A 6,680-nucleotide genomic window follows, 5' to 3' on the forward strand; every position below is an offset into this window, starting at 1 on the left:
CCGCGAGTCACAGGACACACCTCTGTGAGGGTTAGGTCCCTTCGCCTTTACAGAGGCGGGGCGGGGGGCGTAAGCTGAGCCTATTTTGGTTTGGCTCGCGTTTTTGTGAGAAGCAGCCGGCGGAGTTAGCGGCGCCGAGAGGCTACCGCGCCCCTTCTCCATCCCTCGGGAGCGCGCAGCGGGGATCGAGCGTGGAACGGGGCTGAAATGGCAACCGCTGGAATAACGGACTCGGCTCCCTGGGGCCTCTTAACCGACGGGGACAGGCCAGGCTGAGGGGGACACCTGGCCTTCCCCGCGCCAGCCCCCGCTCCGGATACAGCAGTTCCGGAGGACCCAACGGACGCGGAGGTGGCCTCAACGCCCGCCGCCCGGGCCGGCCTTCCCACTCCCGAGGCCGGGAGAGCCCGCCCAAAAACCTCGCTGGCTGCAACCCCATCCCCGAACTCAACACCCACCCCCTCACTGGCCCCTACCGGTTCCTTCTGGCGGCTCGCCAAAGAAAGGGGTGCGGCCCAGGAACCCCCGCCCCGAGGGAAGAAGCCAGGACTCGGATTCCTCACCCCAGCCCGTGGGCAAAGGGACGCGGGAAAGTGGCTTACTGCCCACGCACCTGCCTTGCGGGCCCGTTTTCGGCAGTGGCAGCTCAGATGTCCGAGTCGCTGCCACTTGGTCCCCGCGTCTCCCTAGAGCAATCCCGCCGGCAGCCGCCCAGCAGCGACTGGTAACTGCGCATGCGCGTGCGGCCGCGGGCGGGGAAAAGCCGGCGGCCCGAGGCGAGTGCCGCGCGCACCTGCACCGAGGGGCTCAACGGCCGCAGAGGGGCGCCGCTGGGCGAGGCAGGCGCAGTCGGGCGCACCCTCTCGACCACTCGCCGCGTCGCCGCAGCCGGCCAATCGTTCCGTGGATCCGGCTCCGGAGCTGGCCTGGAATTCCTCCTTATCCTTATCGTTATCCATCCGAAGAGTTTTCCCTTCCGCAGAGCGCCTGCCCTCTGCAAACTGTGAGGTTCTGCTTCCTAATGCACATAATTAGGTCCTGAATTTTGAGTAAATCACATTTGAGCAGCGTCCAGTTAGTACCCCAGGCCTTTCATAGAGTTGTAGATGTTCTGATGAGACGTCATTGTGGTGGGCAGGGAGGCTTACTATTTCGTGACAGTGTATGATATAGGTATGTTAAATGTTAACGTAATAAATGTACTATATGGTTTCTTTTAAATGCAGTCTCACCAAAACAACAAAATTTTGCTTAATGGAGAAATATTTTGCACTGTTTCCGTTTTTAAATTTAAATTACTTAAAATAAAATATTCAGTTCCTCAGTTGCACTAACTACATTTCAAGTGCTTGACAGCCACCTGGCTAAAGGCTACCATATTGGACAGCATGGGTCTACAGCACCAGCTATGAGCTTATTAGAAACGCAGGGTCCCAGGACTCACCCGAGACCTACTGAGTCAGAATCTGTACTTAAATAAGATTCACAGGTGATTGGTGTGCATGTTAAAATTTGAGAAGCACCATCATAGACCCTTTTAATTGTTTTATCTTTCTCAGCATTGACTTTACTATAGTTCAAGTCTTTATTGCCTCTAGATGCACTGTTATAATTGTCTCTTAAATAGTCCCTCACCTCCAATCTATGTTTAATCTTCTGGAAACACTGCTCAAAGACTTTAAATGATTCCCGGGATGCTCACCGAATAAAATCTAAACGCTTGCCTTAATATAGGAGATCCGATACAATATGGCCGCGACCTGACTTTTCCACCTTATTTCATTCACTAAACACCTCTGGTAATGATAAGCAAGCTGAGATAGTCATACTTTCTTACATTTAATACTTACCATGTGTCACTCACTGTGCTGTGTGATAGGTAAACAAACACAGATAAAGCCAGATTCCTGCTCTAAATAACTGACAATCAGGATGCAAGGTATAGGGGAAAGGAGCATATATTTAAACAACTAGGGGTTTCCCTGGTGGCGCAGTGGTTAAGAATCCGCCTGCCATTGCAGGGGACATGGGTTCCAGCCCTGGTCTGGGGAGATCCCACATGCTGCGGAGCAACTAAGCCCATGCGCCACAGCTATTGAGCCTGTGCTCTAGAGCCCGCGTGCCACAACTACTGAGCCCACACGCCCAGAGCCCATGCTCCACAACAGGAGAAGCCACCGCAATGAGAAGCCTGCACACCCCAACAAAGAGCAGCCCCCGCTCGCCACAACTAGAGAAGGCCCGCGTACAGCAACGAAGGCCCAACGCAGCCAAAAATAAATAAATTTATGTTAAAAAATCAGTTTAAAAAAACAACTAATTATAAAATAATTGTTAAAATGGAATTATCCTTAAGTGCCACAGGCAAAGGGAGGCAGGAATGATTTTTTTTTTTTGAATGATTAATTCTTAAGGAAGATTGAAGTGTCGGGGAGGGAAGTGGGAAAGGTTTCAGAGAAGAGGGAATATTTGAAAACTTGAAGAAGGTATAGAATTTTGCATACAGCAGAGGGCAGGGAAGGGTATTCCTGACTAAGAAAACTACAACATAAATGCATAACTATAAACTAGTATGGCGTAGTGAGGGGAAAGCAAGTGATTCACTCAGGGGTAGAAAGAAGGGGAAAAAGCATTGCGTTTAAGTACTGGCCCACTTTAAACTTATTATTCACTTATTTTTATACACAGTGTGGTTCCAAAGAAAGAATATTTGAAGCAGTTGGTAGGAGATGAAGCTAAAAAGGTAAGTACATTTCAGATTACACCCCTCCATGTATGCTTTGCAATAATCAAATTACACTATGTACCATGCCCTTTAAACTCCCTATGAGTGGTTCCTCTACTCCTTAGTTTTATGGTGAAATATTTCAACATTACAAAGAGTATTGATGACCTAAAACAAATAGACTGTCAGTTATTTCTCCACAAAAAAAATGAGTTTATTTGATATCAGCAGAGAACTGTAATTCGGAGTCCATAACCATGGCAAGTCACTGCAAGTCACTACACAGCAAAGGAAGGCGCTCTCTTTTACAGAGGGGAAAAGGAAGTTGGGAGGGCTAAACAAAGAGTCCATGGCTTTTCATTGGCTGAGTCCTTGCCATTAAAGAAGAAGAGTCTCTCTTTTTCCTGTTGGGCTCTGCCAGCATCTCAGGGCATGAGAGCTCCCCCTTCTGGTCACTTCTGTTTGATTGAGGTTTCTGTTTATTAATTTTTTTTTAAGTATGTAAAAGTTTGAAAGACAATAATAAAAACGAACATCCATGAACCCACTACTACCTTAGCCTTAGATATGCTGTTTCCTTCCAAGATCAAATTCCCCTTCCTCCCGTTTTGAGTTTTGTATTAATTGTTGCTTTTCTTTAAGGTTTTACCACTTTTGCAAGCTGATGCACATTTGGTGTTTAGACATTAATAAATAATATATGTATTTTCCTGTACTTGCTTCTTTTGCTCAATTTATGTTTTGAAATTCATCCATATCACTAAGTCAAGCTCTAGTTCATTCATTATTATTACTGTAAAATGTCCCACTCTTCTGAATATACAACAACATTTTTATCTCTTCTACTGTTGAAAAGTTATTTTTAAACGCTATCAAGAATATATTCTGGTACATGTTCCCTAGTAAACATGTTCAAAAGTTTCCCTAGGATATAGATGGTGGTAGGGATGTTATTTTAAATATTTAACAAGCTATAAGGCATGGGTATTCATCAGTGAGAAGAGAAGCTGGCCATAAGCCATTGATAAGGCTGCACGCCAGTTTCAGCCCTGACTAGTAGGAGAGTTGCTAGGACGTAGGAAAGGCATAGCTTTCATCATGAAAGTGATTGAATGTGTACTTCACATCCCCCCAAAGGGAAGTGTGTGTTCATTCCTACAGCTCCACATCCTCACCAAATGTCTGATTTCATAAGTTAAAATATCTGAATGGTATGAAACGGTATCGAGTTTTTAACTTGCACTTCCTTGATTGCTCATGAAGTGTTTCTACTCTTGTTCAACACATGCTGTGCTTGGCCTTAGAGTCTACCTGGCTGATATTTATATAGCTGCACCAACTTTCTTTTGGTTTGGGTTGCTGGTATATATTTTTCCATCCTTTTCCTTCCAACATTTCCATGTCTTTAAAAAATTTTAAGTGTGTCTCTTGTAAACGTCATCAAACAGGGTTTTGTTTTTATATCCAGTCAGGAAATAATTTAATTTCTTTTTTGGATCATTTACTATAATTAGTGATATCATTATGCATTATTTGACTATTATTTTAGTAGTTAGACTAGAGATTTCAACATGAATCCTTGACTTATTACAGCTTAATACAAATTCTTACAACCTCACTTCTCAATGGTGCTACAAGTTGAGTACACTTAACTCCATTTATCCCCTCTCCTACCTTATCTTGTAAGTGTTGTCATGCATTTTGTTCTACATATTTTATTTTTTATAAATTTATTTATTTGTTTATTTATTTTTGGCTGTGTTGGGTCTTCGTTTCAGTGCGAGGGCTTTCTCTAGTTGCGGCGAGCGGGGGCCACTCTTCATCGCGGTGCGCAGGGCCTCTCACTATCGTGGCCTCTCTTGTTGCGGAGCACAGGCTCCAGACGCGCAGGCCTAGTAATTGTGGCTCACGGGCCTAGTTGCTCCGTGGCATGTGGGATCCTCCCAGACCAGGGCTCGAACCCGTGTCCCCTGCATTGGCAGGCAGATTCTCAACCACTGCGCCACCAGGGAAGCCCCCTGTTCTACATATTTTAAATTCCACAAGACATTTCAATTATTGTCTTGAACAGCCCACACTTGGATCCTGGACACTGCTGACTTAGAGGCTCCATGCTCTTTTGCAGGCATACTCCCACAAGGCTTTCTATGAATATATGCACACATATACTCTCTCACTCGGTTGAGGATAAGGGTGCCTTCTTTCCAACAAGATTAGAAAGGGAGACCCCAAGAAATCCACTCATAAAATCTGGGTGCTCCACAATGATCCCTCTCTCTACTAAGTCAACGGCTGGGGAGCATCTCTACCTGAAAATTGCTGAAGTAGTGGACCAACAAAATGTCTGTAAAAGATTACACATCTTTTTTTGGAAATAAATTACACATCTTTTTATAAATAGCTTGACAATTTTAAATTTCATATTTGGAAAGGGAATAGTTAAGTTGAAGTTAATGGAAGTATCAAAAGTACCAAATAGGGGCTTCCCTGGTGGCGCAGTGGCTGAGAGTCCGCCCGCCAATGCAGGGGACACGGGTTCGTGCCCTGGTCCGGGAGGATCCCACATGGCGCGGAGCGGCTGGGCCTGTGAGCCATGGCCACTGAGCCTGCGCGTCCGCAGCCTGTGCTCCGCAACGGGAGAGGCCACAACAGTGAGACGCCTGCGTAACACAAAAAAAAAAAAAAAAAAAAAGTACCAAATAATGTTGGCTCAGTCATTTTTATATACTCTCATAGGTTATTATTTTGTAAGATGATGCATTTATTGTAGACTTTTATGAACTTACAATTAAAATAACTTATGCAGCTCAGAAAATATATCATGCAAGAGGAAAAGGGGCAGGAGAGAGGGAGAGAAATTGCTAAGCGAAGAGGGAACATCTGTGAAGTAGCCCGAAGGCACACAGCTAGAAGTGGTAAAGACACCTGAGTCTGCTGTGGCTAGAGTGAACACTGAAGGTCACCTGAAGAGGGTCACCTGCAAGGCAAGAGAATCCTAGCAACAAGAGGCTGTGTTGAGGGCAGAGGCGGGGTGGGGGAGAGGCTCAGGTAGCAGGGAATGGGAAGTAGGGAGATCCCAATAGACCCTCAGAAGCAGCCATGAAAGACCCAGCCTTGGATGTCTGCCACATCCAAGCATCTTCCAGAGAAATTGAAACCATCATGCTGCCATCACACAAGGAAACCTCTGCCTCTCCAACTCCTTCTCATCCCAGTACCATAGGGGTATAGACCAAGGACCGAGGAGGGGTGCAGCAGATTTTCCAAAGATGACTTTAACAGCATCTCCCATAGCAAATGCTCTTCTACAACACGACCCTGCTAGTCCCTCGTCAGGAGGGAAAGTCAATTTCTCCACTCCCCGGTGTCTGGGTGAGCCCTGTGACTGCCGTGACCAGTAGGCTACAGCAGAAGTAATGCAGTAGCAGTTTGGGCTGGAGTCTTAAGTGGCCTGGCAGCTTCCACTTTCTGCCTTTCGAAAGGTAGTTGCCTTGTAAAAAAAGCACACCTTTGCTAAGATCACCATGCTGTGAGAAGCCCAAACCACCTGGAGAGGCCTCAGAGGATGAGCCACCGCGTGGGAGATGAGAGAGATGCCCGGGTAAGGGGGACCTCTTGGGAGCTCCTCCAGCCCCGAGCACCCCCGCTGACACCACGCAGACCACAAACTGCCCAGCAGAGCCCTGTCTGAATTTGATTACTAACCTGAGAGTTAAAGTGATTTTTTAAGCCACTAAGGTTGAGGAAGTTTTACACCAAACAAGGGGAAAAATGTCTGAAAACAGATCATTTTCTTCTCCTGCCTTTGCATTTCCTAGAACCACAGGTCTAGTCTGTCCCTGTCCAGTAGGGAAATGACGAGAAAGCTTTTAATTAACTATGAGATTAAATTTTTTTAGAAGAACAGAATAGGTATTTAAAAACTGGAATAAGACTTGGTGAATAACCAAAAGTG

General features: G+C 46.0%; 1 protein-coding gene across 1 annotated transcript in view; it reads right to left on the bottom strand.

The window, feature by feature from the left end:
• Positions 1-735, bottom strand: part of CLGN (calmegin) — a 44,265-nt gene extending 43,530 nt beyond the window's left edge. Inside the window, exon 1 of the mRNA XM_029235330.1 lies at positions 564-735. The gene's annotated coding sequence lies outside the window, so the exon portion shown is untranslated. The remainder of the gene's footprint in view (positions 1-563) is intronic.
• Between the last annotated feature and the right edge of the window lie 5,945 nt (positions 736-6,680).

This window comes from Monodon monoceros, unplaced genomic scaffold (genome assembly GCF_005190385.1).
Source record: "Monodon monoceros isolate NGI ecotype Baffin Bay Population unplaced genomic scaffold, NGI_Narwhal_1 Super_Scaffold_20, whole genome shotgun sequence".
NCBI lineage: Eukaryota > Metazoa > Chordata > Mammalia > Artiodactyla > Monodontidae > Monodon > Monodon monoceros.